Source organism: Bison bison, unplaced genomic scaffold (genome assembly GCF_000754665.1).
Source record: "Bison bison bison isolate TAMUID 2011002044 unplaced genomic scaffold, Bison_UMD1.0 scf7180017864180, whole genome shotgun sequence".
Classification (NCBI taxonomy): Eukaryota; Metazoa; Chordata; class Mammalia; order Artiodactyla; family Bovidae; genus Bison; species Bison bison.
Window position 1 is genome coordinate 2,315,243 of NW_011494752.1, and position 26,155 is coordinate 2,341,397.

A 26,155-nucleotide genomic window follows, 5' to 3' on the forward strand; every position below is an offset into this window, starting at 1 on the left:
CCACAGTTCAAAAGCATCAATTCTTCAGCGCTCAGCCTTCTTCACAGTCCAACTCTCACATTCATACATAACCACAGGAAAAACTATAGCCTTGACTAGATGAACCTTTGTTGGCAAAATAATGTCTCTGCTTTTGAACATGCTATCTAGGTTGGTCATAACTTTTCTTCCAAGGAGTAAGCATCTTTTAATTTCATGACTGCAGTCACCATCTGTAGTGATTTTGGAGCCCCCAAAAATAAAGTCTGACACTGTTTCCACTGTTTCCCCATCTATTTCCCATGAAGTGGTGGGACCGGATGCCATGATCTTCGTTTTCTGAATGTTGAGCTTTAAGCCAACTTTTTCACTCTCCACTTTCACTTTCATCAAGAGGCTTTTGAGTTCCTCTTCACTTTCTGCCATAAGGGTGGTGTCATCTGCATATCTGAGGTTATTGAGATTTCTCCCGGCAATCTTGATTCCAGCTTGTGTTTCTTCCAGTCCAGCATTTCTCATGATGCACTCTGCATATAAGTTAAATAAACAGGGTGACAATATACAGCCTTGACGAACTCCTTTTCCTATTTGGAACCAGTCTGTTGTTCCATGTCCAGTTCTAACTGTTGCTTCCTGACCTGCATACAGATTTCTCAAGAGGCAGATCAGGTGTTCTGGTATTCCCATCTCTTTCAGAATTTTCCAGTTTATTGTGATCCACCCAGTCAAAGGCTTTGGCATAGTCAATAAAGCAGAAACAGATGTTTTTCTGGAACTCTCTTGCTTTTTCTATGATCCAGCAGATGTTGGCAATTTGATCTCTGGTTCCTCTGCCTTTAGGAAGAAAGAATTCAACCTTTTTCAAGGAAAGAATTCAACTTTCCTTGAAACTTGGGAAAAGGAGACCTCAAACACCATAAGCTAAAAAATAATAATAATGAAAAGGCAGAGAAATACTACACAAATGAAGGAATAAACTAGAAACACAGAAGTCCAAATAAATGAAGAGGAAATAAGCAAACCTGAAAAAGAATTCAGAATAATGATAGTAAAGATGATCAAAAACCTTGACAACAAAATGCAGAAAACGCAAGAATCAATTAACAAAGACCTGGAAGAATTAAAGAATAAACAAAGAGACAAACAACACAATTACTGAAATTAAAAATACTCTAGAAGGAATCAATAGCAGAATATCTGAAGCAGAAGAACAAATCAGTGAGCTGGAAGATAAAATGGTGGAAATAACTTCTGAAGAGCAGAATAAAGTAAAAAGAATGAAAAGAACTGAGGACAGTCTCAGAGACCTCAGGGACAATATCAAACGCACCAACATTCAAAGTATAGGGGTCCCAGAAGAAGAAAAGAAAAAGAAAGGAAATGAGAAAATTTTTGAAGAGATTATAGTTGAAAATTTCCCCAACATGGAAAAGGAAATAGTCAATCAAGCCCAAGAGGCACAAAGAATCCCATACAGGATAAACCGAAGGAGAAACACACCAAGACACATACTAATCAAACTAACAAAGACTAAACACAAAGAAAGAATATTAAAAGCAGCAAGGGAGAAGCAACAAGTAACATACAAGGGAAAGCCCATACACTTAACAGCTGATCTTGCAGCAGAAACTCTGCAGGCGAGAAGGGAATAGCAGGATATAGTCAATGTATTGAAAGGGAAAAATCTACAACCAAGGTTACTGTACTGTGCAGGATCTCATTCAAAATTGATGGAAGAAATAAAAAGCTTTTCAGACAAGCAAAAGTTAGGAGAATTCAGTACCATCAAATCAGCTTTACAACAAATCTTAAAGGGACTTATATAGTCAAGAAATACAAGATAAGAAAAAAGATCTACAAAATCAACCTCAAAATATTAAGAAAATGGCAATAGGAACATATGTATCAATAATTACTTTAAATGTAAATGCTCCAACCAAAAGACACAGACTGGTTGAATGGATACAAAAACAAGGCCCATATATATGCTATCTACAAGAAACCCATTTCAGGTCTCAAGACACATATAGACTGAAAATGAGAGGATGGAAAAATATATTCCATGCAAATGGGAAGCAAAAGAAAGCTGGAGTAGCAATCCTATCAGACAAAATAGACCTTAAAATAAAGAATATTACAAGAGATAAGGAAGGACACTACATAATGATCAAGGGATCAATCCAAGAGGAAGACATAACAATTGTAAATATCTATGCACCCAACATAGGAGCACCTCAATACATAAGACAAACACTAACAGACATAAAAGGAGAAACTGACAGTAATACAATAATAGTAGGAGACTTCAACACCTACTCACATCAATGGAAAGATCACCAAAACAGAAAATTAATAAGGAAACACAAGTCTTAAGTGATACATTAGATGAGATGGAGCTCATTGATATCTTCAGGGAATTCCATCCAAATGCAGAAGAATACACCTTCTTCTCAAGTGCACATGGAACATTCTGCAGGACGGACCACATCTTGGGTTACAAATCAAAAATCTCAGTAAATTTAAGAAAATTGGAATCATATCAAGCATATTCACTGACCACAATGCTATGAGACTAGATATCAATTACAAGGAAAAAAAAACTGTAAGAAACACAACCATATGGAGATTAAACAACATGTTTCTAAATAACCAACAGATTACTGAAGAAATCAAAAGGGAAGTAAAAAAAATTTCTAGAAACAGATGACAATGAAAACACAACTCAAGTTTATAGCAATACAATCCTACCTCAAGAAACAAGAAAAACATCAAATAGATAACCTAACTTTACACTTAAAACAACTGGATAAAGAAGAAGAAAAGCCCCCAAAATTAGTAGAAGGAAATAAATCATAAAGATTTGAGCAGAAATAAATGAAAAATAAATGAAAGAAACAATAGTAAAGATTAACAAAACTAAAATCTGGTTCTTTGAGAAGATAAAATCGACCAGCCTTTAGCCAGACTCATCAAGAAGAAAAGAGAGAAGAATCAATTCAACAAAATTAGAAATGAAAAAGGAGAGGTTACAACAGACAATGCAGAAATACAAAGGATTATAAGAGACTATTATGAACCACTATATGGCAATAAAATGGGTAACCTGGAAGAAATGGACAGATTCTTAGAAAAATTCAATCTTTCAAGACTAAACCAGGAAGAAATAGAAATTATGAACAACCCAATTACAAGCACTGAAATTGAAGCTGTGATCCAAAATCTCCCAAAAGACAAAAGCCCAGGACCAGATGGCTTCACAGGAGAATTCTATCCAACATTTAGAGAAGAGCTAATGCCTATCCTTCTAAAACTCTTTCCAAAAATTGCAGAGGAAGGAACACTTCCAAACTCATTCTATGAGGCCATCATCACCTTGATACCAAAACCAGACAAAGACAACACATAAAAAGAAAACTATAGCCCAATATCACTGATGAACATAGATGCAAAACTCCTCAACAAAATTCTAGCAAACAGAATTCAGCAATGCATCAAAAAGCTCATACACCATGATCAAGTTGGGTTTATTCCAGGGATGCAAGGATTCTTCAATATATGCAAATCAATCAATGTGATACACCATATTAACAAACTGAAAGATAAAAACCTTATGATAATCTCAATAGATGCAGAAAGAGCCTTTGAAAAAATTCAGCACCCATTATGATCCAAATTCTTCAAAAAATGAACATAGAAGGAGACTACCTCAACATAGTAAAGGCCATATATGACAAACCTACAGCAAACATTATTCTCAATGGTGAAAAACTGAAAGTATTCCCCCTAAGATCAGGAACAAGACAAGGGTGTCCACTTGTACCACTAGTATTAAACATAGTTCTTGGACTCTAGCTACAGCAATCAGAGAAGAAAAGAAATAAAAGGAATCCAGATCAGAAAAGAAGAAGTAAAGCTCTCACTGTTTGCAGATGACATGATACTGTACATAGAAAATCCTAAAGATAGTATCAGAAAATTATTAGCGCTAATCAGTGAATTTACCAAAGTTGTAGGATACAAAAGCAATGCCCAGAAATCACTTGCATTTCTATATACTAACAATGAAAAATTGGAGAAATTAAGGAATCAATTCCATTCACCATTGCAACAAAAAGAATTAAATATCTAGGAAGAAATTTACCTAAGAAGACAAAAGAACTGTACACAGAAAATTTTAAGACTCTAATGAAAGAAACAAAAGACAAGATGGAGAGATATTCCATATTCCTGGGTAGGAAGAATCAATATCATGAAAATGACTATTCTACCAAACGCAATCTACAGATTCACTGCGATCCCTATCAAATTACCAATGGCATTTTTCACAGAACTAGAACAAAAAATTTCACAGTTCACATGGAAACACAAAAGACCCCAAATAACCAAAGCAGTCTTGAGAAAGGAGACTGGAGCTGGAGGAATCAACCTTCCTGACTTCAGATTATACTACAAAGCTACAGTCATCAAGACAGTATGATACCAGCACAAAAACAGAAATATAGACAAATGGAAAAAAAAATAGAAAGACCAGAGATAAACCCATACACCTATGGGTACTTATTTTTGACAAAGGAGGAAAGAATATACAATGGGGCAAAGACAGCCTCTTCAATAAGTGGTGCTGGGAAAACTGGACAGCTACATGTAAAAGAATGAAATTAGAATACGTCCTAACACCATACACAAAGATAAACTCAAAATGGATTAAAGACCTAAATGTAAAACCAGAAACTATAAAACTCTTAGAAGAAACATAGGCAGAACACTCGATGACATAAATCAAAGCAAGATTCTCTATGACCCACCTCCTAGAGTAATGGAAATAAAAACCAAAGTAAACAGGTGGGACCTGATTAAACTTAAAAGCTTTTGCACAGCAAAGGAAACTATAAGCAAGGTGAAAAGACAACCCTCAGAATGGGAGAAAATAATAGCAAGTGGAACTACTGACAAAGGATTAATTTCCAAAATATACAAGCAGCTCATACAACTCAATACCAAAAAAACAAACAACCCAATCAAAAAGTGGGAAAAAGACCTAAACAGACACTTCTCCAAAGAAGACGTACAGATGACTACCAAACATATGAAAAGATGCTCAACATTGCTCATTATTAGAGAAATGCAAATCAAAACTACAATGAGCTATCACCTCACACCAGTCAGAATGGCCATCATCAAAAAGTCTACAAACAATAAGTGCTGGAAAGTGCGTTGAGAAAAGGGAACGCTCTTGCACTGTTGGTGGGAATGTAAATTGATACAGCCACTATGGAAGACGGTATGGAGATCATATGACCCAGCAAACCCACTCCTAGGCATATACCCTAAGGAAACCAAAATTGAAAAAGACACATGTATCCCATTGCTCATTACAGCACTATTTACAACAGCTAGAACATGGAAGCAACCTAAATGTCCATCGACAGATGAGTGGATAAAGAAGTTGTGGTACATACACACAATGGAATACTACTCAGCCATAAAAAGGAGCGCATTTGAGTCATTTCTAATGAGGTGGATGAACCTAGAACGTATTATACAAAATGAAGTAAGTCAGAAAGAGAAAGATAAATATCTTATTCTAACACATACATACGGAAGCTAGAAAAATGGTACTGAATAATTTATTTATAGAAACAGACATAGAGAATAAACCTATGGACATGGGGAGAGGGGAGGAGAGGGTGAGATGTATGGGAAGAGTAACATGGAAACTTACACTACCATATGTAAAATAGAGAGCCAATGGGAATTTGCTGTATGGCTCAGGAAACTCAAACAGGGGCTCTGGATCAACCTAGAGGGGTGGGATAGGGAGGGAGATGGAAGGGAAGTTCAAAAGGGAGGGGATATATGTATACCTATGGCTGATTCATGTTGAGGTTTGACAGAAAACAACAAAATTCTGTAAAGCAATTATCCTTCAATAAAAAATAAATAAATAAAAGAAATTTTAAAAGACAAGCAAAAAAAAAAATGGGGGCTTCCCAGGTGGCTCAGTGGTAAAGCTTCTGCCTGCCAATGCAGGAGACAAAGGAGATTTGTGTTCCATCCCTGGATAAGGAATATCCTCTGGAGGAGGAAATGGTAACCCACTCTAGTATTCTTGCCTGGAAAATCCCATGAGTAAGAGGAGCCTGGTGGGCTATAGTCCATGGGTCACAAAGAGTCAGATGCAACTGAGTATGTATTTTAAAACTGGGGAATATCAACCCTTAAGGAGTAGTTGGAGGAACAAAAATCTATGAATAACAATAAATAGGAACAGTCAAAGCGGTAAAAAGAATCAGTATGGGAAATTGTTTTGATTGGTTCTCCTATTGAAAACAACTAAAAACTCTGTATAAAATCCTTTTTAAATGTTTTTGAAAGCATTAATGAACTGATACTAACAAAGAAATTCAGATCAACCACTACATGAAGGAGGGAACCTAAGAGGTAAATAGAGACCTGAAGCTGGCTTGAACTTTGAAGCACTGCTGAAGCTGTGAACTTGGACTTCAGTTTATATGAACCCACAGAGTATGAAAGTCAAGAGATAAAGCACATCACTTGAGGGCCTCCTCTGTAAGTGTGAGCCCCAAAGGGCCATGCATCCAGTGTAAGCATGACTGAGAAATTAATTCACTCCCTCCTAGGAGTACAAGGAAAGTTTCCTGTTTCAACCCTCTGCATAAAAAAAGAGGAAAGAATTACACTTTAGAACATACAGTTACAAGTCAAACTTCAGACAGATTTGGAGTCAAAATTCACATTATCTGGCTGTTTCAAAATAAATTTAAGCTGAGAATTTCATTTAAGAGGATTCCTGTATCTACTGGTATCCTTCCAGGTGACCTAATGGAAGCAAATAAAAATTTTCTCTGGTTAAAGCCACCATCATCCTAAGCCTCGAAGGATTCTCCCAAATAAAATTTAAGGACCATGTATTTTTCATGATCAAAAATCAACCCAGGGAAACAAGGTGCCATGAGAAAAAAACCCATGAAAACAAAGATTAAAACAGAGAGTATTTAAAAATATGATGAATATATTTAAGGAAATGTTTTAAAACCTTGAAATATGAGCAGAATCCTAAAATATGAAAAGACAAACTAAGCAGATTTGAAAAAGACAAATGTACATGTCTAGATAGAAAGAAGACAAGAAATGAAATATAAAACCTCAGTGTTTAGATTCGGGAGTGGATAAGACACAGGAGAAAAGAATATTAGTAAGTTGCATTCTAAAGGAATTATCCAGACTTCAGCAGAGAAATAGAGTAGTGTATATAGTTTAACATGTATATAGTCATAATGTTCATATGCTGCTGCTGCTGCTAAGTCTGTTCATATATGTGAACAAATATATTAGAAGATCAAGATACACAGGATAAAGTAGGACAGCAGTATAAAAATGGCATGAAAATTTGAACAAGCTCCTCACTGTAGAGGAAACCCATACATTTCATAAATATATGAAAATATATTCACCCTCATTAGTAATCAGAGACATGCAAGTTAAAACCACAAGATTTCATTTCACACATGCGCCAGCTTGACAAATATCAAAAGTCTCACTCTATCAAGTGTAGATGAGGCTGTAATAGAAATTCTCATATTCTTGTGGGGTTGTAAAAATACGATCACTTTGAAAAACTGTTTGGTTTTACCTAATCAAGTTGGATATGTGCATATTCTATAACCCTGACATTTTACTCCTAGGTTTAGAACTTCTAGAAACCCTCAAACATGTGCACCAGGAGACATGTCCAAGAATATTCATAGCATTACTGCTGATAATAGCAAAAAACTAGAAACAACCCAGATAGTCATCAAGAGTGGAAATGGAGTAATAACCAAGGCTTATTCATACCAAGGAATAGTATCTCATTAGTAAAAAAGAACGAAGTATAACCCCTTCACTGTGATGTACCACCCAGATCCTCCTTCAAAGAAAGACTTCTTATCTCAGCTATGAGTATTGGAAACAGACATTTTTCAGTCATTGGTCCCCCAGAGATAGTGTTGGCTACAGGGAATCACTCAAGATCATGCCCCTTCCTGGAGTGACCCGCATCCAATGGCTGAGTGGTTCAGGAGCACAAAGGCATGGACATCTCACCCCATCTCAGGACAATACTAAGCTCCAGGGTGCCTCATGGAAGTTCACCTTCCCCTTATACCCAATCTTGTTTCTTTCTTCCCTTTCACAAGTAAGGATTTCAAGGGCAATCGTTAATAAACACCCTGTACAAGTACAGGGGCTTCCCTGGTGGCTCAGACGGTAAAGAATCTGCCTGCAATGCTGGGGACCAGGATGCAACCCCTGGGTCAGGAAGATTCCCTGGAGAAGGGAATGGCAACCCACTCTACTCTTGCCTGGAGAATTTCACAGACAGAGGAGCCTGGAGGGCTACAGTCTCTGGGCCACGACTAAGGGACTGACACTTTTACTTCCTTTTGCTGTACACAGAATTCACCTTCAAGTCTGCTTCTCAAGGAACCCAACCTACAACTGCCTCACTCACCAACCCTGAGCAATTTCAGCAATATAAAGCATGTGAAGGAAGCAAGTCCCAGAAGGGTACATTAGGTATAATTCCATTTGCATGATGTTCAGAACAGAAAAACTAAATAACACATTGTTTAGAAGAACATCAATGACAAAATTGTTTAAAAGAAAAAAGTTTAGATAATGTGTTGGTCAAAAGGTACAAACTTATGGTTATAAGATTAACAAGTTTGGGATGTAACAAGACAGCCTGGTGGTGATAGCAAATAATACTGTATCATATACTAGAATGTCACTAAGAGAATAAGTCTTAAATGTTCTCACCACAAAAAAAGTAAAGAAACAGTAACTATCTGACAGATGGAGGGCCATAGTTATACTACAGTGGTTATCATTTTGCAATTTATCCATGTATCAAGTCAATTCATTGTACACCTTAAGCACAGAATTTTTATTATTTTATTATTTTTTATTATTTATTTACCTCAATAAAGCTGGCAAAAAGAAAACTTTAGATAGTGATGACATCTGAGCAAGAATGAGAAGAAATGAGGAACTCTCAGATACAGGTAAGTTTCATTATCATTATTTAAACTATGCAGATAATTTTTAAATCCTTACCATATAAGATATTTTACAATAGGGACTCCCCTGGTGGTCTCCGTCTCGTGGTTGTGACTCTGCTCTTCCACCGCAGGGAACACAGGCTCCATCCCTGGTTGGGGAACTAAGAGCCCACATGCCACATGGTACAGCCAAAATAAATAAATTTTTAAAAATTTAAGATACTTAATGATTAAAAATTTTTTAAACAGATGCCAAAAATGATGCCAAGGTTTTAAGGAGCATAACTAGAAAATAACAATACTGTTGGGAGAAGTAGCAAAGTGACAGGGGGTGTCAGTGGAATGGAAGAGGGTGAGATGAGTCTGGAACGTGAGCTTTGAGATCAGGACAAGCGAATTGTTTCCCAAAGGAAGAAAGCAAATGGGAGCAGGAGATGGGTTTCAGAGACCACAGGAGGGAGGTAATCACTGAGGCCCTGAAGGTAGATGAGAATAAAGAACTCTCCAGAGGGTGAAGAGCAGAGGTCTCGCTGAGCAGGAGAGAAGGACACAGATAGTGATTAATTAGGAAAGCAGGTCAGGGCACTTCCCTGGCGATTCAGTGGCTAAGACTCTGTGTTCCCAATGCAGGGGCCCAGGTTCAATCCCTAGTCAGGGAACTAGATCCCACATGCTGCAACTAAGGCCTGGTATAGCCAAATAATAAATACATAAAATATATTTATTTTTTAAAGAACATCAAAAAACTGATGGATTTACATTCATTTACGGTAATAATCTAACAGGAAGAAAGGGTGTGTATGTGTTAGTTGCTCAGTCATGTCCAATTCTTTGTGACCCCATGGACTGTAGCCCGCCAGGCTCCCCTGTCCAAGGGATTCTCCAGGCAAGAATACCGGAGTGGGTAGCCAAGCACTCCTCCAAAGGATCTTCCGGACCCAGGGATCAAACCCGGGTATCCTGTATTGCAGGCAGATTCTTTACCGTCTGAGCAATATCAAAGCTGACAAGTAATAGTCATTATTTCTGCAAACGTCTCTAATTTGTTCTTTTAAAACAAATATCACCATGCTGTTTGGAGAGTACTCACAAACATGAGTGAAAATTATAACTGATACTTTCCTATTTTTAGTGTGAAATAATTCCAACCTGGTGCCATTTCTCTTCTGATCTTTGTAGAGCAATGTAGATAGGTCAGTGTGAATGAAGAAATCTGTTATTCATTGATTTAACCAAAAACATATATCAATTAAGTGACCACTTAAGGGGCCAGGGTCTATGGGAACCCAGACAAATCCTGCTCCTGCTTTCCTGAAGCTTACATGCTAGTTGAGGAGACAGGGCACCTGTAAGTGGACAGACAAGAAGACATCAGTGCTGCCACGTGCCTTAAAGATGATAAAGAGAGAGGGAGCTTGTGGATTGTATTTAAAAAAAAAATTTCTTTCATAACATTTGACAATTTAATGCATGTAAAATATCTTTTTGTTTGTTTGTTTTGGCTGCATGGCATGTGGGATCTTAGTGTCCCGATCAGGAATGGAACCCAAGCTCCTTGCATTGGAAATATGAAGTCTTAACCACCAGACTGCCAAGGACTGCCACTGGAAGTCTGTATTAAAATTATACCCAGTATTTAGTTTTGAGGTGTGACTGAGTGACAACACAGAGAAGCCAATACCACTGAAAGAAGTTTTTATTACCTATACTTCCTGAGAGAGGGGGGCATATCTCAGCACACAGGGCTGCACAGGGAGAACCTGCGTAGGTCAAGAGGAAGAAAGGAGCAAGGAGAAGGCCAAGGCCAGAGCCTTTATAGGGTTTCCGCAGGAAAATCAAGGCAGGCAGCTTAGGTTTGACTAGTTAGAGTAACTCCCTCGGGTTTGGGGCTGTGGAGGGTCTCTATGTGGCCCTGCGATGACATAAGTGCCAGGGGAATAGGGGCTTGATGATAGACAGTCATATAAGAAGTTGATTGGGCGCTTTCAATTCAGGATTGGTTAGTGCGCATATAAAATAGGTGCTCCCAGCTGAGCCCTTTGCTAAAATTGGCTAGTCCTGGGCCAGAGAGTTTTAAGATGTCTGAACATCATGAAATACAGAAATAAAAAGTATGACGAATACAGGGATAAGGTGGTTTCTTCAGATAGAAAAGTTATTTGAGAGCTCTCAGAGGGGCCCGTGTTGAGCTGAGGCCCAAATGGACATGAAGCAGCCGATACTGGGAAGCTCTGTGGGAGGGCAGAGCTAGCACCGGCAGGAGGAAAGTGGGCATGTTACAGAAGTAGAAGAACGGCCGGTGTGGCAGGAGCGAGCAACGGGGAAAGAGGTTCAAAAGACGCCTTGGAGAAAGCTGGACTTTATTCAATGAGGAGCCATGGGAGGTCCAGACCTGAGGGAGCCATGAACCTAGAAAAACCACTTTGGTGCCTGTGTGGACAATGAATCGTAGGAAGGCAGGAGCGGTAATGCCAAAATACTAACTCTGTACACCAATGCCGAAGAGAAATACGGAGACTGAGTTTTGGAGGAACGAGAAAGAGGAGCTTTATTCTTTGCCAGGCAGAGGGAACACAGTGGGCTAGAGCCTCAAGAACTATGCCCACTCCCCCGGGGAGGAAATAGAGAGACATTTTTGTCGTGGTCCGTGCGTGGGTTGGAAAAGAATTTCCAGACATGAGACAGAATAAAAGGGAAATAAAGTTTATTAGAGTGGGAGACACTGTTAGAACAGCAGGCCAGCTCAAGGGAGAATCGATGTTGAACAGGGGTCTTTAGTCCACTTTTATACCCAGGGTACAAGGAGCGGGATAGGGGGTCTTTCGGGTCATTTGCTGATTGGATGAGGCATGTGTACTGGGTGGGGGAAGAGTAAAGCAAATACCTTCATCCGTGTGTGGGGTAGCAGGGGAGACAGGTTATTCTGCTCAGGAGGACCTGAAATCCATTCATAGTTACAACCTGGGGGAGGGAAGGACAGTAAGGGTCTGGTTTTTCCGTTCCTGCATTCCAAGACCCTCCTTGGTTTTATCTGCTCTTTCGTCCTTGGGTCACCACAGTTTTATATTCTAATGAAGGTCTTGTGTGTGTGTTTTTCTCTTGCAAAATTTCAGAAAACAGCCACGGCTAGCATCAGAAAACTCCCAGTAACTGGGGTTGCTCTTTTCTGAAGATATAGGCCAAAGACTTTCTTTCTGAAACAAAGAATACTTCAAGGGAGTACAGGAAGAGAAGAACGCTAGCTGCAGAGTATAATTCACATGGAGTCAGGGAGTAATTAGCTCCTGAAGGATAAGTCCAGCTACAAGTGTCTGTTGTTTTTTAGTTGCTAAGTCATGTCTGACTTTGCAACCCCATGGACTATAGCCCACCAGGCTCCTCTGTCCATGGAATTTTCCAGGCAGAATACTGGAGTGGATTACCATTTCCTTCTCCAGGGGACCTTCCCAACCCAGGGATCGAACCCACATCTCCTGCATTACAGGCAGAGCCTTTACTGCGGAGCCACCAGGGAAGCCCATTTGTGACTAACAGCTAAAGAATAACCAAGATTGCTTAACTCTTTTGGGCTGTTTATGTTGCTTCCCCAGCCTGTTCACTGTTTTCTTATTTACCTTTTTCTTTTAAATCAGAAAAGTCTCATTTTTATTTTAGAAAAGCCTCATTTCTGTTTTTGCTGCAACAGTGGCAAGAGAAAGGCTCTTGCAGTGACCTACACAAGAGATGGCATGGCCTGGCTTTCAAGACTCCTCCCCATTCTGTTGGAAGTCCTCCCAAAACACCCATTCACAGCACTAGGTCCATATCCTCACCCCTGGGTTATAATTGCCTATTGCCTTTCTAGCTCATGATCTGGCCGACTGGAAGCTCTTAAGAGCAGGGGCTATTTCTCTCATCTCCAATTCCTTAGCACCTAGCACAGGACCAGACTCAGAGCTGAGTGAATGAAGGATGTGTCTCAGGCTTGTACCAAAACAACTCAAAGCTGCATCTACGGCCTAAAGGAAACATAAATAATTAGTCACTGAAACGGTTTAGGGCCAAAATAAACTTGGATCTCTCCACTCTGTACCATATGTGGCATAGTAAGTATCCAAAAGGCATCTATGAGAATGACTGCAGAGAATCAGATCATTGATTTGGGGGATGGGGGTGGGGAAAGTTACACTATAGTTTTCCTAAGATTATTTAGGCAAAAGTTTTGCCTCTGAACTGTACTGTAACAAGAAACCATTCTATAGGAATATGGCCAAGCTGCAGGGAACGACGATTGCTGTGAGGACATCCTAAAGCTGTGATTTCAACTCTTGTCTCATGTCTGTCCCTTTGAGATAAAAATGAAAGCAACATGCCAGCCCCCCAGAGAGTCTGATATGCCTGCCCTTCTCCCTGATGCTGAGAAAGATAGAAGGCAGGAGGAGAAGTGGACAACAGAGGATGAGATGGTTGGATGGCATCACCAACTCGAGGACATGAGTTTGACCAAGCTCCGGGAGATGGTGAAGGACAGGGAAGCCTGGCGTGCTGCAGTCCATGGGGTCACAAAGAGTTGGACATGACCGAGTGAATGAACAACAGCTCCACTCCCGGCTGAGAACTGTTATTACAAAAAGTTATCTTGAAGGCTTTGGGTGGATTATGCCCTGCACTGAGGTTCCCAAAGGTTCAGGAAGGACTATAGCAGTGATGGTACATGTCATAAAATACCAAAATATCTCATGGAATTGATAAGTAGCCACAGACTCCCTGAATGCCCTCATCATGGTCCGAGGGCTTCCTCCACGACCCCTTCCCACCTTTTAGTAACTAAATACATGAGGCACAGCAGGAGCCTCCAGAATCCCACCCCAGACTTCTCAGCCATTGGTGTTTGTTCTGATTCATCAGCGCCCCTGCCATATGATTGTTAAATATATTGAATATCACACCTTGTTTTATCTGTATTTCTTTGGGTTTTTATCTGTTTGTTTGCTTTCTTGCTCATGTTCTTAGGAAAGCCTCAGAGAACCATTCACGGGCTCAGTAGTGAGTGGCTCGGTGTACAGAACTATGTTCCAAGTGGTCAGTTTTCAGGGCAAGAAACAGGGGCCAGAACGAGAGCTTTTTGACAATTCAGACTGTAGCTGAGTAGTCCTGGCTTCAGCTGGCAGCTCAGGCCACCTTAACTTAGACCTTCTCCTTTAATTCATCTCAATAAAGCTGAAGCTCGAATATTTTGGCCACCTGATGCAAAGAACTGACTCACTGGAAAAGACCCTGATGCTGGTAAAGATTGAAGGCTAGAGGAGAAGGGGATGACAGAGGATGAGATGGTTGGATGGCATGACTGACTCAATGGACATGAGTTTGAGCAAGCTCTGGGAGTTGGTGATGGACAGGGAAGACTGGCATGCTGCAGGCAATGGGGTCACAAAGAATCAGACACGACTGAGCGACTGAACTAATGAATCAAACTAACCTATCAAACTAAGGAAAAATAAAAATTCTCTCACTTACTTGTTGGAGAAGGAAAGCACTGAAGCCTGGTTAAGGGATCAGGAAGCCCTGAACTGCCTGGATTCAAAATAATTTCTACCTCTTTCTAGCTGTGTGTCTTTGAGAAAAGTATCTAACTGCTCTGTCGCTCACATTACCTGTAATACTGGGATAAAAATGATACTATCTACTTCAGAGGGTTGTAGTGAAGAGTCAGTATCCAGTCCATGTACTTTGGAAAGTGCCTGGTTCATATTAATCTCTCAATAAATGTAGCTGTATCAAAAGGTACAAACTGCTAGTTATCAGATAAATAAGTACTAGGGATATAATGTAGAGTGATAAACATAATTAACACCACTCTATGTGATATATGAAAGTCATTAAGAGAATAAATCCTAAGAACTCTCATCAGAAAAAATTAATATTTTTTAAATTCCTATATCCATGGGGTCACAAAGAGTTGCATATGACTTAGCCACGGAACAATAACAAATTCTGTATAAAAAAAGATCTATATGAGATGAATGGATGTCCACTAAACTTCTTATGATAATTATTTCATGATGTATGTAAGTCAAATCCTTATGCTGTAGACCTTAAACTTATACAGTTCTATCTGTCAAATATACCTCAATAAAACTGAAAGAGAAAACAAAATGTTTTAAAAAAATAAATGTAGGGAACGTCCCTGTTGGTCCAGTGGCTAAGACTCCATGCTCCCAGTATAGGAGGCCTGAATTTGATCCCTGGTGAGGGAACTAGATCACACGAGCTACAACTAAAGGATCCCACGTGCCACACCTGAAGATTCCTGCATGCCGAAACCAAGGCCCAGCATAGCCAAATAAATGAATAAATAAAAGTGAAATATTTTAAAAATAAATGTAGCTATAGGATGATGAAATTAGAGAACTTCAAACACGTAGGAGAGCTTAGAGGTTATGGAGTCCCTGTCAAGCTTCCCAAAAGGATGAAGTGGCTGGTTTAGAGTCATCCTTAGTTCTCAAAATGAGAGCAATAATCATATTAATCCCTTTAAACCTGAATACTAACTCTCTCTACTTTATGATAAGGCTCAGGAACTGAACTGAATAAATCAGCCAACTAAAACAGAAGCATTTAGGAGGGAAAAATGACCTAATTCCAATGAATGTGTTGCCAAAATGGCAAGACTACAAAGAGAACAGAGAAAAAGGCACAGCTCCTGATCCTACTCCTCGCGATACTCACGCCTGCTGGAGTGTGACGCTCAGCAAGGCCAAGGTGCTCCTGCTCAGGTGGGAGGTACTACCTGGCAAGGCAGTTAACGTGCTTGAACTAGTCTCTAAGGCAGGATGTAGCTGAAAGCTCTCCAGAAAAGGAAGAGAGATGTAACTGCTGTGGTTCATCAGAGCCTTTTACCTACTTAATGTAAAAAGGAGTATAGTTATATACAGTACTGAGAGAACATGGGTTTTAATTTTTAAATTACCAAGATTACAATTTCATCTTAAAAATTGCTTTGCCACATCTACCTGTCACATACACATACAAACACACACACACAAAGAAGTTCTTTCTTTTGCAAAGAAGTAAATGAATACAAAATATAAAATATCCTGTGATAATTTTTAAATTGCTCTGAAGGGGCAGAATTTAAGAAGGAAATACTGAATTTTCTGTGTAAGGAATCCTAAAAACTAAAAGATCCATGCTATTCACTGATAAACTTCATCTCTTCAGGTGTGATACCTCTCAGCCAAAGACTCTCTCCCAGATAAGTGGGTGGTCAGGGACACCCTTGGGTGACAGTCTGGAGGAGAGGGTGTCAGCCATATGCTTACTTAGATGTAATGAAACGATTGTTGGGCAGAGTCAAGAGACCCAGGTTTCTGATTTTGGTTCTTACACCAACAAATTATATTACATAAAGGAAAACGTAACTTTTGAGCTTCAGTTTCCTTCTCTGTAAAATTTCCTGACCACTTCTCACATAGCTCATAAGCATTTACTCTGCGTGTATGCCCCGATGTATCCAACTCTATGCAACCCCATGGACTGTAGCCCATGGCTCCTCTGTCCATGGAATTTTCCAGGCAAAAATATTGGAGTGAGTTGCCATTTCCTACTCCAGGGGATCTTCCTGACCCAGGGATCTCCTGTGTCTCCTGCATCTCATATGTTTCCTGCCTTGCAGGCAAATTCTTTACCACTGTGCCACCTGGGAAGCCCATTCATAAGCATCTGCTTATACACCAATACATAGGCTCAGTTCAGTTCAGCTCAGTTGCTCAGTCGTGTCCAACTCTTTGCAACCCCATGGACTGCAGCACGCCAGGCTTCCCCGTCCATCACCAATTCCCGGAGCTTACTCAAACTCATGTCCGTTGAGTCAAGGATGCCATCCAACCATCTCATCCTCTGTCGTCCCCTTCTCCTCCAGCCTTCAATCTTTCCCAGCATCAGTGTCTTTTCGAATGAGTCAGTTCTTCACATCAGGTGGCCAAAGTATTGGAGTTTCAGCTTCAGCATGAGTCTTTCCAGTGAATATTCAGGACTGATTTCCTTTAGGATGGACTGGCTGGATACATAAGCTGGTAGGGTTGAAAACTGCAAAAGTGATATAGAAATGCAAGCATAAATAGCAGAAAAGATTAGACAAGAAAATAATTTCTTATTTAAAGGGGAAAAAAGTCTTGAATCTGAGGAATCATTAGAACAAACTTGAAAAATGACACCATGCCCATTAAGGATAGTGGTGTAGGCGTAAGCATAGGTTTCCGTAGCAGTAAACACTCCTACCGTGCAGGCAGTGCCGTGATGCAATAACTAGGATCCACAGCCGTGGGCTTTTTCCAGGTGACAGACATACCATCTGGAACCTCAGATATCAGAAGACAGTACAAACAGGCTGCTGATTTGAAAATTAAAATCAACAGAGATTTAGTCCAGGCAGATATTACAGCAAATATTCAGTAACTGAAGAATTAATGAGTCAAATAAGAAACCTACACTGCTCAACCTCTTTCTTTTTTTTTTTTTAATTTTATTTTATTTTTAAACTTTACAATATTGTATTGGATCTGCCATATATCGAAATGAATCTGCCACAGGCATACACGTGTTCCCCATCCTGAACCCTCCTCCCTCCTCCCTCCCCATACCATCCCTCTGGGTCGTCCCAGTGCACCAGCCCCAAGCATCCAGTATCGTGCATCAACCTCTTTCTTATAGGTAATAGTTTTGTGAGATTTTTAAAATAAAAAATAACGCATTGCAACATATACATAGCTAGGCTTCTATTTTTTAGGTAACTGCTGCTAGTGATCAAAATTCCAGAACTATTTTTAAATGGGCAAGGACATAAGGGTTATTGATTACCTCGATTTGTCATTAAAAACAAAAAGCAGTCTTCTGTTCAAAAGGGGGTTGTATTCCAAGAGTTGTTTATAAATTTTTCTATGTAACAAACACATTTCACACTTACTATTTGTCACATATTATTCCTAGTCCTTTACAAATATAATTTGTTTAATCCTTATGACAACTCTATGAAATAGGAACTGGTGTCTTCATTTTACAGATGAAGAAACACCAAGGTACAGAGATGTTAAGTAATTTTCTCAACCTCACACAGCTGGTAAATAGCCTGATAATAATTGGAGAGCTGGAAGTGCAAAAATGTGGTTCCAGGATTCTTTAGGCTCCATGACAATGCTGACCTTTGGGAACTTGAATATATTTTCTTAGAACAAAGTTATTATTGTTTTTGTTGTTCAGTCACTAAATTGTGTCCAACTCTTGTGACCCCATGGACTGCAGGCCTCCCCATCCCTCACTATCTCCCAGATTTTGCCCAAGTTCATATTCATTGAACATGCTATAAATGAACAATGTTATACATAGTTATAAAATTTCTCGCTGGCTTATTTTACCACAGGTAGCGGGCGATGGCACCCTACTCCAGTGCTCTTTCCTGGAGGATCCCATGGACGGAGAAGCCTGGTGGGCTGCAGTCCATGGGGTCGCAAAGAGTCAGACACAGCTGGGCGACTTCCCTTTCACTTTATACTTTCATGCATTGGAGAAGGAAATGGCAACCCACTCCAGTGTTCTTGCCTGGAGAATCCCAGGGACGGGGGAGCCTGGTGGGCTGCTGTCTATGGGGTCGCACAGAGTCGGACATGACTGAAGTGACTTAGCCGCAGCAGCAGCAGCTGAGCTGAAATTCTGTAGATCTGTTGATGTACTATCCCTGGTTCCCATCACAGTGTCAGTCAGAGCAAGCACGCAATAAATGTTCCTTGAGTTTAATATACAAAGGACACCTCACTATTGACATCAGCACTCTAGAAGGACTTGGAGCATCCAACAGCGGGAACACAGGTGTTCTCCTTCCCAGCCTCGCCCACACTGGTCCCAACAGCTTGAGAGTGGAAAGGAATTTGGACTAATGGGTCAATGGAGGTGGAACAAGTCTTTGGCAACAGTTGACATATGGGAGTCTTGGTTTTAACAGCAGCCTAAAATTTCAGTAACAAAACTAAGGAGAGAATCTGGGTTTTTACTGCTGAGTAGGAGGATATGATTGCAAGTCTGTGACAGAAGGTGGTGTGAAACATATAATGGAATGGCAAGCTGAGTTGATAGGACCAAGCTACAGGGAAACTGGGTCTCTAACTAGGGCAGCTGTTTGTAAGCAAGGGAAGATGATAAATAAGCCATCGGCAACCAAGAGTTTACAGCTAGGTCAACCACCGAGACAGTAAATAAACTCTATTGTTACTTGGTTTTTTTTAAAAAGCAAGTTATTTTTCTGACACTTTCTCAACATTGTGAAAATTATATAAGATAAGACTTGATGTGATCATATAACAAGGAACAAAAATTTTATGCACATTCTTCAAAATTAGGGACCATGACCTTCCAAGATCTGAGTGCTTTTTGCAAGATGCCCAATTAATAATTGAGAAAAATTGACTTATTACTGTGTATAAAGTATAAACTAATAATATAGTAATAGAATGATAATAAAGTAGAATAATACTGCTGCTGCTAAGTCGCTTCAGTCATGTCCAACTCTGTGCAACCCCATAGACAGCAGCTCATCAGGCTCCCCCGTCCCTGGGATTCTCCAGGCAAGAACACTGGAGTGGGTTGCCATTTCCTTCTCCAACAAATGAAAGGGAGAAGTGAAAGTGAAGTTGCTCAGTCGTGTCTGACTCTTTGAGACTCCATGGACTGCAGCCTACCAGGCTACTCCATCCATGGGATTTTCCAGGCAAGAGTACTGGAGTGGGGTGCCATTGCCTTCTCCGAGAATAATACTAAAACAAGATCAATAGAATAAAATTAGAGAATTATAAAAAGAGGTAATAGAATAAACAGAATAATCAATAAATATAACAAGTGAATAATAAGTAATACACTAATAAGTGAACAGAATAATAACTGAATAGAGTAGTAGGTGAATGGTAAATGAATGAAGCAATAGAACCAGCTATTAACTATTACATTCAGCATAAATGATGCAATGAATTTGAAATAATCATATGACCTTGTGAGCAATTAAGGAAGCAGGTATTAATTACCATATGTAAAATAAACAGCTAGTGGGGAGTTGCCGCACAACACAGGGAGCTCAACCTGGTGCTCTGTGACAACCTAGAGGGGTGGGATGGGGGGAGGTGGGAGGGAGGTTCAAGAGGGAGGGAATATATGTATACTTATGGCTGATACACATTGCTGTATGGCAGAAACCAACACAACATTGTAAAGCAATTATCTTCCAATTAAAAATAAATAAAGGGCTTCCCTGGTGGCTCAGGGAATCTATCTGCCAGTGCAAGAGACACGAGTTTGATCCCTGGGCCAGGAAGATCCCACGTGCCATGGAGCAACTAAGCCCATGAGCCACAACTACTGAGCCTATCTATGCTCTAGAGTCTGGGACCCGCAACTACTGAGCCCACGTGTTGTGACTGCTGAAGCCCGAGCACTCTAGAGCTTGTGCTCCACAACAAGAGAGGCCGTCGCAGTGAGCAGCCCTCCCAACCCAACTAGACGGTAGCCCCTGCTCGCCACAACCAGAGAAAAAAGTCTGCACACAGCAACGAAGATCCAACACAGCCAAAAATATTTTACATAAAGAACTAGACAAGGTATTTTTAATTGATTAATTTTGAAAAAGAAAGCAGGTATTAGATTTAACCTTTCTCCAAAATAAGTTATTCTGAAGCTATCAAAATTCCCAAATCTAATTTTGAAAATCTTATGGCATAGCAGGAAGACATGATTCCAGTTTGTTCAAACAGACATTTTGGTCCAACTTCCTCTTTGCAGAAAACAGCAAAATCTACAAAGCAATGTAATGGAGAATATTCTTTATCTTATGAATAAATAAACAAATTAAAATGCAGATGCCTTGGAGCTTTATTTAGGCAATACCATTAACTACTTTGAGATCTTAAAGAAATCATCACTCTGAGTTTTGAATTTTTTTATTTTAAAAGAAATAAATTGGTCTAAATCATTATACATGCTTCATCCCTTTCTAAGTGGTAGAGAATTATTCAAAACTTGCCTATCTAGTCTTGTCTTTGGACTAAACAGCAGAAAATGGATATAATTTAATAGAAAATATTTTAGAAATAGTCTTATTTGAAGCAATTTTTAAGCAGTTTCCAAAAGCACTGGTATTAAAGTAAGGTTTATCTACAGAACAAAATGGAGGTCAAATGCCCATTTGATGTCTTGAAAACTTTGATGAGTGCTGGCCTATGAAAACCAAATTGAAGAAAGAGACTTATCACAAAGTAGAATCACACCTCACTCTTGTCTACCTCACTTTCAAAACAATAATTTTCTTCAAGATTCATTTTATTAATAGCAAAAGCAATCACAGAAAATAGAAGTACAGTTTTAATTTAGTTTAAAAATATTTTCTACCTTAATAGAATATGGTAGAAATCCATCCCAACACCAAGGGGAATGAATACATGCAGCTCGTAAGCCAAGTGACTCCAAATTTTGACTGCACAATTTAATCTTGTCCCAGCTGCAGTTTGGCGCCACCTTCTGGCCGCTGTCTTCTATGTCTAAAATCAAGAGAGAATTCTGGGACCAGCCAACTTCAAGAAAGTAGCCCATGGGTGTTTTCATTGCATTATATATGGCTGTTCAAGGACTGATGTCCCCAATATATAAATTCATGAGCATATATATATGAGTTAACCATACCAATCAGAAATGGGTACTTGATATATATAAGCAATTCATAAAGTATGAATGGCCAACTGGCATTAAAAAGTGACCAATGGCCAATATCTGTAGTAATCCAAGAAAGGCATTAAACAGATCCAGTTTGTTTTATGATTATACTCATGGTGTAGGGAAAAGGCACTAATACATCGCTGGATGGATTGTAAATTGGCAAAAACTTCAGCACCAGATATTTAAGAAAATAATATATCTTAAAGAGCCAACAGCTCTATTTCTAGAAATTTATTCTTAAATAATCAGTTATTTATTATGTGTCTATTCCTCCTAGCAGTGTTTTATCACAGTGAAAAATCAGACATAATAAAATATGACAATGAAGAATCAACAGACCATCAAAAGTCCTTAAGAGGAGAGTCATCAGCCATTAAGGATGTTCAGGTTCATGGACTGACCTGAAAAGATGTCAGTCATCAATTAAATAAAAAGTAGAGTTTCAACACAGTAAATGCACTATCATCAATCTTTAAAAGAAAAAGAATTGTACGCTAATTATATACGTGCTCATTAAAAAATGGAAACAACATACCTATAAATGTTAACAGTGATTATTCACTGGTAGGGAAAATATGGGTGATGTTTATTCCTGCTACATGCTTATATACATTTTCTAATCTTTTCTGAAATAAATATCGGTAAAATTTTTGAATCTTCCAAGAAAAACCATCTGTTTAAATGTTTTTACAATGAATATGTTCATATTTTTAATCTTTAAGGAAAAATAAAAGAGTAGTCAAGAGGTAAGTAATGTCATAGAAACTTAAAGAACAATTAAGGAAGAAGTGTGTGGGGAGGAGAAGCTGGTAAATTAGGAACTGGTGACTGGAGTAAGAAAAGCGTTCTAGAAGAGGTGGGGTTTGAATGGTGGCAAAATGTGGACACACGGAAAGGACATAAGCAGGCATGGTTTGGGTCCTTGGCTGGCTCCAGGACGAATCATATCCAAATGCTTCTAGAAATGCCCAGTCACCTACCGTGAAGAGGTGATAGGTCAGTGTATGAACATCACCCATTTACCCTTTTTAGAAGTATCAGGGACTTCCCTGGTCATCCAGTGATTAAGACTTCGCCTTCCATTGCAGAGGGTGTGGGTTCCATCCCTGGCTGGGGAACTAAAATTCCATATGCCTCATGACCAAAAAATCAAAACATAAAACAGAAGTGGTGCTGTGACAAATTCAGTAAAGACTTTTAAAGAAGAAATATCAATACTTGTGTCCACTCTGCACCTAGAAGGGCAATGGTAGGCCCTGGACTTGCTGCTGAACCCCACTGTGGGAAGAACACTAGGCTAACCACCATGCACCCTTCAACCTAAGATTCGAAGACACCAGGTTTCTCTGTCTCCTTCCAGGACACAGGCATCAGAGGAGAACTATTGCTTGCTGGGACCTGTTTCTCATTCATCTAGCCAAGCCCCACATTAGTTCTTTTTCTCCCTTCCTGAAAAGATCTGGCTTCTCAATCAGCATTCCCACGTGTTCCCTTCATGCAATAGTAACCATATAGACTGGCCCCCAGGTTCAACCCTCCAAGCCTGGCTCAGATCTACAGCCTCTCTATTCAGACTTGTCCTGTCCTGTGAGCTCTTCCCATCTGAGACCACAGCTCTGCAGTGGTTTCCCAACAACCGTGTTCTCCTAGGGTCAGCCCTGTGCCTCTTCTCTCCCAGCAAGCCCCGGCGCCAGTGCGGGTAAACTGTCTACCTGAGCCTGCCCCAGTGCCTGGGATGAACACTGGTGGGACTGGTCCGATGAGCACCGAGATCACTCACAGGCAAAAAACAACTTGGCTAAATACTAGAAAGATCTCCAGGTGTGTTCCATTAACTTGTATATGACATTCTCTTGTTATTATTTCACCTTTCCTGTACCCGCGGTTATGTCTCCTTTCCCATTTCTAATTTTGTACTTTTTAATCTCTCTCTCTTTTCCTAAATCAGAGTCACAAAGATGTGACTCTGATTTAGTCACAAAGATGTGACTCTGATTTAATGGTCTCTTTAAAGAACCAGTTTTTAAGTATCTGTATGTATTTGTTCAGAGAAGGCGATGGCACCCCACCCCAGTACTCTTGCCTGGAAAATCCCATGGATGGAGGAGCCTGGTAGGCTGCAGTCCATGGGGTCACTAGGAGTCGGACACGACTGAGTGACTTCACTTTCACTTTTCACTTTCATGCATTGGAGAAGGAAATGGCAACCCACTCCAGTGTTCTTGCCTGGAGAATCCCAGGGACCGGGGAGCCTGGTGGGCTGCCGTCTATGGGGTCGCACAGAGTCAGACACGACTGAAGCGACTTAGCATAGCATAGCATGTATTTGTTATTTTCTATCTCTATGTCAGCTCTTCTTGTTATTCATTTATTTTTCATCTATTTTATTGTGTTGTTCTTTTTAAAAAAATTTTGTAGTAAGGTTCTTCATTGTTAGTGTCTCTTTAATAATGCAGCTATTTGAGGTTATACACTTTCCTCTACAATTTTAACTATAACCCCAAAGTCTAGGTCTGGAGTTTTCTTCTTTTCATTACTTTCTAGTTGGCTCATCATATCAGGTTTGATTTTCTTTGGTCCAAGAGTTATTTAGGAAAATGTGTCTGAATTTATAAATTAAGGTGGTTCCATTTGTCCTTTTATTGCTGAATTCTAATTGTGTCAAATAAAAACAAATCTGGACTTAGATGACTTTCATTAGAAAGACTCTTGCAATAAGGAGATTGCTCTGATGTCAGACATCCATAAGCATGTCAAAATCATGCAGAAAAGGTTTTTTTTTAATAGATTAAAATAGGAGGCAGGCAGAGATACACAGAATCTTTGGAGAGGAAGCAGGGCAAGCAAGGAGGAAAGACCTCTGGGATCTGACAGGAAAGGAGTCTGCTTCTCCTGAGGTCAGCTGATTCCAAGGAGCAGTTATAAGGGGGGCATTTCCACTTTTTTTGTGCTTGCTCAAGCTTGAGGGCACATGTGCCACAGCTAGAGAGTCCATGCACATGATGCAAAGATCTCACAACTAATGCAGCCAGCTAAATAAATTTTTCTTTAAAAGGCATGAGATTAAGGGCCTGAGAGCCCTTAGCAAAGGTGACTGTGACCATTTTGGGGAAGGATGACCATGTGGGATCACTTTACAGCTCAGAAGGTTCAGTCCCCAAACTTCTGGAGACTCATGGAAAGTGACCTGCTCAAAAAAAAAAAAAAAAAGTCAGAAGAAACTGAGGGGTCAACCTCCAAGAGACAGAGACAAGACTCCCCAGCAAATTGAGTTAGTAACGGCAAGAGACATGGGAGCCTGGGTCCTGCCGCTCATATCACCATCTGGGTTATAGATGTCTGTGAGTTCTCTAAGTAGAATCTACTGTCTACCTTGTATGAAGGAAAATCCAAGAGGACCTTTCAAGCAAAAACAGTCAAACTCTGTGCTTATTTCAGTTCAGTTCAGTTCAGTCACTCAGTCATGTCCAACTTCTTGTGACCCCATGGACTGCAGCACACCAGGCTTCCCTGTCCATCACCAACTCCCAGAGCTCACTCAAACTCATGTCCATTGAGTGAGTGATGCCATCCAGCCATCTCATCCTCTGTCGTCCCCTTCTCCTCTCACCTTCAATCATTCCCAGCATCAGGGTCTTTTCAAATGAGTCAGTTCTTCAAATCAGGTAGCCAAAATATTGGAGTTTCAGCTTCAGTTCAGTCCTTCCAAGGAATATTCAGGACTGATCTCCTTTAGGATGGACTGCTTGGATCTCCTTGCAGTCCAAGGGACTCTCAAAAGTCTTCTCCAATACCACAGTTCAAAAGCATCAATTCTTCGGCGCTCAGCTTTCTTTACAGTCCAACTCTCATATCCATACATGACTACTGGAAAAACCATAGCTTTGACTAGATGGACGTTTGTTGGCAAAGTAATATCTCTGCTTTTTATATGCTGTCTAGGTTGATCATAACTTTCCTTCCAAGAAGCAAGCATCTTTTAATTTCACGGCTGCAATCACCATCTGCAGTGATTTGGGAGCCCAAAAAAATAAAGTCAGCCACTGTTTCCACTGTTTCCCCCTCTATTTGCCATGAAGTGATGGGACCAGATGCCATGATCTTAGTTTTCTGAATGTTGAGCTTTAAGCCAACTTTTTCACTCTCCTCTTTCACTCTCATCAAGAGGCTCTTTAGTTCCTCTTCACCTTCTGCCATAAGGGTGGTATCACCTGCATATCTGAGCTTATTGATATTTCTCCCGGCAATCTTGATTCCAGCTTGTGCTTCTTTCAGCCCAGCGTTTCTCATGATGTACTCTGCATATAAGTTAAATAAACAGGGTGTTTCACAATATAGAGGCTTGACGTACTCCTTTCCTGATTTGGAACCAGTCTGTTGTTCCA

General features: G+C 39.9%; 1 long non-coding RNA gene across 1 annotated transcript; it reads right to left on the reverse strand.

The window, feature by feature from the left end:
* Window positions 1-17,013: 17,013 nt before the first annotated feature.
* Window positions 17,014-25,344, reverse strand: LOC104990501. The gene is made up of 3 exons (XR_825518.1): window positions 25,309-25,344; window positions 17,301-17,412; window positions 17,014-17,108 (listed from the first exon to the last, which is right to left on the reverse strand). It is a non-coding gene; the product is annotated as an uncharacterized LOC104990501 (long non-coding RNA).
* Between the last annotated feature and the right edge of the window lie 811 nt (window positions 25,345-26,155).